Source organism: Elephantulus edwardii, unplaced genomic scaffold (genome assembly GCF_000299155.1).
Source record: "Elephantulus edwardii isolate Elephantulus edwardi_28Jun2011 unplaced genomic scaffold, EleEdw1.0 scaffold00116, whole genome shotgun sequence".
Taxonomy (NCBI): domain Eukaryota; kingdom Metazoa; phylum Chordata; class Mammalia; order Macroscelidea; family Macroscelididae; genus Elephantulus; species Elephantulus edwardii.
The window spans coordinates 2,066,684-2,072,162 of NW_006399866.1; positions in this window are offsets into that span (position 1 = coordinate 2,066,684).

The window sequence follows — 5,479 nt, forward strand, 5'->3', positions numbered from 1 at the left end:
GGCTCGTCACCTCCTAGCTAACCTGATGTGGGAGCACTGTCACTTTATTGCATTTAGGCATTACTATAAACTGAGAATTCAGTCGTTTTAGCAGAAGACTGTTAAAGAAGCAACCTTGAGGAAATACTGTGATCCCAAAAGCATAATTTATTACTTACCTAGGAAGCTTGGGTGGCCTAGTGGGTAAGGAGTTGCACTGACGACCAAGAGGCAGGGACTTCGAATCTAGCATCTACTCTGTGGAGAAATATGGGCAGTCTTTTGTGATTTACAGACACTGCAAACTCACTGGTGAGTCAGCTCTGAGTCAGTCCCAACTCCACACAGCACATGACAACAGCAACAACATTACTTATATGCATGTGTGTGTTTTGAAATAGGCAGCACATTCTCTTGGTACATAATTCTCTAGTTATCCAGTTAGGCTCCTTGGAGACCTCTACTGTTCCTAATTTATTGTAAATTCTTCTGAGATTTATCAAGAATAAGTAAATAAAAGCTCCGTCTCACATACTTTGGACACATAGCTAGGAGGGGACCAATCCTTGAAGAAGGACATCATGCTTGGAAGGGTGGAAGGACAGTGAGGGAGAGGAAGACTCAAGATGAGGTGGATTGATACAGTAACTAGGGCAATGGGGGTAGATGTGATGCAGCCAATGAGACTGGCTCAGGACAGGACAGGACAGGCTTTAGAGCTGCTGTACATAGTGTGGCTCTGAGTCACATGATACATAACAACAACAACATCCATACAAATGTTACCCCATACCTTTTAATACTTTACTTCAACCATTTATACTATTTTAGTGTTTGTTTTCTTTGTTGTTGTTATTGTTAGGTGCCTTAAGTCAAGTATGACCTTTGACAACAGATTTGGATCCTGGCCATCCTCAATCACAATCTCTGACACCCTTGAGCCCATTGCTGCAGTCACTGTGTCAGTCCACCTACTTGAGGATCTTCCTCTCTTTTGGTGTCCTTTCCACATTTCCAAGCATGATGTTCGTCTTTAAGGAATAGCGTCTACTAGCCGCATGCCTAAAGTATGTGAAACAGAGCTTTATCATCTTTTCCTCCAGGGAGCACTCTGGCTGTACTGTTTCTACGATATATTTGTTTGTTCCCTTGGCAGACCTTGGGATATTGAGTACTCTTCTCCAACACCACAGCTCAAAGGCATTAATTCTTCTGTCATCCTTATTCATTATTCTGAATGTAATTGCTAATCCTTGATTATAGTACATGCATGACCAAGTGCTAATGCTATGTGCCATCGAGTCCTGACTTGTAGATGACCCCCCCACAGAGTTTTTAGAGGCTATAAATCTCTGAGGAGGAGATTGCCCATCTTTCCCTTGGGGAGCAACTGATGGATTTGAACTGCCTGCCTTTGAGTCGGCAGCACAACTCCTTATCACTAGACCACCAGAGCTCCCAAATGGTAATGACTCCTTACAATTCTATTGCTTGGATATTTTGTATTTTATTGATAGTCATTTAAATGGCTTTCAGTAGACTTTGCCATTAAACAGAGTATAGTTTAATAGTTTAATCTGCGCTGGTTTAAGTATTTAAGTATTTGAAAGGTAAATACAAAGAACTTGGGTAATGTCTCATCATTCAGAGAGGCTGTGTGTGTTCTCACATTTTAAGTTTAAGAGTAATTTCTCTTTCTTAAACGGCTTGTCTTCTGTTTGCTTTTTTTTACTGAGTGATAATTTAGGACATGAATGTAGTTTAAAAGATAATTACCCCAAGTGTCTAATGCAGAATTATTTAAGGTATTGGTATAGTAAAAGAAGAAATTAGACTAAATTTAGTCTGTACTCAAAAAACTAAAACTTGTTGCCATTGAGCAAACCCTCAGGCAGGTTTTTGAGGTTGTAACTCTCACAGGAAGAGATTGTCCATTTTTCTTTCTTGGCCACTCCGGGATTCGAACCAGAAGAAGGCAATCTTTATCCTTTGAAGCAGCTAGTGGACTTGAACCGAGTGCCTTTGGATTGGCAGCACACCTCCTTACCACTAGGCCATCAAAAACTCAAGTTAATAGTTTTAGGAAATATTTACCTACTTTTCTTGTAAGATAACTTCCATGAAGACAAAGATTTTATTTTTTTTTTTTTCTTCTTCTTCTCCTTCTCACTGCTGAATTTCCAGCACCTTGAATAGTGTCGGGCACATAGAACCTACTGCTGTTGAATCAATTTGGACTCAATGCACTTTCATAAGCTTTTCAAGGCTGTAAATCTTTACAGAAGGAAACCACAGAGCGTTTTGTTAGGAGCGCAACATGTAGCATGTGCCACCTGACCTCCTCTTTGGCACATAGTAGATGCTCAGTAAATAAGATAGCTCTCAACCTGGAAACCATCTTGAAATTTTGGTTTTTCACGACACACCCATTTAAGCCAATCCACATGACCTTCAAACACTAATTTAAAAAGTGCTTTGGGGAACCAACTGGTAACCTTATCACTAGAATGGCAAAGAGCTAATCTACAATGCTTTTGGGTGTTTGGAAATTTGAAAGTCAATGTATATTGTTGTCAAAAGGTTGTTGGTTGTTACTGACCTTCTGCAGCAAGTGTTTCAGCTGTTCCTTAGTTTCAGCAAGCAAGGTTGTGTTATCTGTGTACTGTAGGTTGTTGAGTCTCTAATCCTGATGCCACATTCCTCCTCATCAAGACCAGCCTCCTGAATTTTTTGTTCTGCATATAGATTGAAAAGGTATGGAGACAGGATGCATCCCTGACACACACTCTTCCTGATTTTTAACCATGCAGTGTTTCCCTACTTTGTTCTGACGATTGCTTTCTGGTCCAAGTATAGGATTCACATAAGCACAATCAAGTGTTCTGGGATTCCCATTCTCCTCAAGGTTAACCACAATTTGTTGTGATCTACCCAGTCAAATGACTTTGCATAGTCAATGAAACACAGAAAGATAGTCCTCTGATACTCTTTGATTTTTGCCAAGATCAATATATAAATTTTAATTTTCCTTGACCTCTATCCCATTAGTTATACTATTTTAAATAGTTGATTCTTCAGGGTATTTATTTACCTTCAGAAAGGATGAAAATGTAGTTGATGTAATGTTGTTGCTACTTCTACATTAAGCTACAGACAACTTTCAGGAAGATAAGTATAAGGATGCAGAATAAGAGCAGGGGCATATATTACCTCTCAAGAAGTGTGATTATGTTATAACAATTAGGAAGAGAAGAATTTCCCATCACAGTGCCAAAACCTTTAGGTAATTTTCTAAATGATTGTGCACCAATACACATTCATAATTAAAACACTCAGGAAAATAGGAATAAAGGAGACTGTGCTCAACATAGTGAGAAGTATGTATGCACAACCAAGAATGTACAACATATGTACAATAACAACACACATTGACTTTCAAGTTTGCAAACACCCAAAAGCATTGTAGATTAGCTCTTTGCCATTCTAAAGATAACAACAGTGTGTAAAACAATTGATTTAAACAAACAAACAAAACAATTGATCTTTAACTCTTCAGAAGCATTCTATAAATTTTTATCCCAAGTAATTAAAGGATTACTATGTTGTGTTTGAAGTCTCTTAATGGTTGTCTAAGAATATTTCTTGCAAAACAGGTTATTATATGGTAGATGCTATTTTAAGATACACTCACAACATGAAACCAAACTCAAAGAATTAATTGGGAATTGTTCCTTCTGCAAATTAATTTTCCGCTAAATCAATTGTTTAGTGATATGCTAAAACCAGTATTTAGAGGCTTTCAGTCAAATTGGTTAATGGTAGAGTGTCTGAAAGATAGCAGCTCTGTGGAGGAACATGGTGTGCATAGGAAGCACTCAAGTCGATTTGACTTTAACATTTTCTGTAATTGCAGCCTGAGATTGAAAATAGCTATTTTGTTTGAACCACTGTAGTTAGAATGACTATAAACATTATTAACTTTACCTGTGTTGTAATTCGTTTCCATAAGCATGTATTGTGCCAGGCATTGAGCGATTTGCTCTTGGGGTTAGATATGAAAAGAATAAATCATAGTCCTTAAGTTTAATAGGGGTAAGGTTTCTGGAAATTGCTACAATAATTTTTCATTACCTAAAACCCATCTGTTCTGAATTACTAGTTTATGCTATCTTGTATCAGAAGCACTTTGAAAAATAACCAGCAATTTGACATTGTTGTAAAAAGTTTGTTTTTGTTTTTAAGAACTGTGGGAATGTTTGTGTATCTGTTTAATAGTGATTTTAATTAGGGGAAGTTTTAACTAAATCTGACTGTATGCTTATTCCCTCAGTCCACATGAGCCAATCACATTTTATATTCTCTTTTGTTTTTGTTTTGGAGAATGAAGGACTGAAAGCTGCTGGCCACTTGAGAAAAATGGCAGCTTTTCAAAGTTTCTTGAGTGTTAACCTCCTTTGAATCTGTTAAGGCATTCAGAGCAGAGTACAAGAAGCTTAAGATTTGAAATAGACTGTATCACTGCTCAGTTGGCTTAGCGTGTAAAATGCTCTATTCCTGCTGGTAACCTTGGGCATTGATGCTGAATTCTTAGTGCCTTTTGGTTTCATGTTGATGTAAGATAATTTAAGTGTTACAGAATTTCTTTAAAGTTATTATTTCTACTACTGTTCTGCAAAAGTAATTAGGAAAACAAAACAAACCATGTCCCATATAAGAAAAGTTAAGGGCAACGGTAGAGTTTCCTGATTAAGTGAGAAAGCAAATAGGAATTGTAGCTATGAACACCTAGGTAGCATTGTCTCGGAGGCAGATCATCGCTTTCTTACTTCTGCTTGGTGATGGAGTGCGTTTCCTGTGGGTGGTTCCAGTCCATTCAGCTTTGGAGGACTGTCACTTCTCAGCTTCAGTCTTGAAGCCCGATAGAGACTGTATGAGTTGGAATCAATCTTTGGACAGTTAGTGTGCTGGGTAAAATGTCAGGTAAAAGGAAGCCCCTCAGTGATCTAGATGTACACAGCAGTGATTGCGCAGGTGGTCCAGGGCCTGGCCATGTTTTGGTCTTTTGTGTACAGACCCACACACCAGCACCTAGCAACATGAGCCTAGGCACTGTTGATGCCATTTGTCATACTGGGGTTTTGACAACAACTGGGAGTTTCCCACTTAGTATACCCCCTGAGAAATGTGATTAAGACAGTCTTTCCCCTGAAAGGCAAATCACAACACCAGCTTTAAAGGGCACTGTTGCAGTTCCTCTTGAGTTCTGTAGCCTTTTCTGGTTTGTTTTTAATCTTGTGAAAATAGTCCAGTGATTACAGATAAAGTTAGCATGTGCATTTGACCACTAAAAAAACTTGAGGTTTCTGTCTGGCCCTCCATCAGTCCAAAGACTAAAACAAACAAGTCTTTGGAATGATGGAGACATGTAGGGGCAATGTTGTCTCTTTTTTTCCAGCTAATTATTGCCAAATTTGAATTGATGTGGCAGATTTGGGTCCCA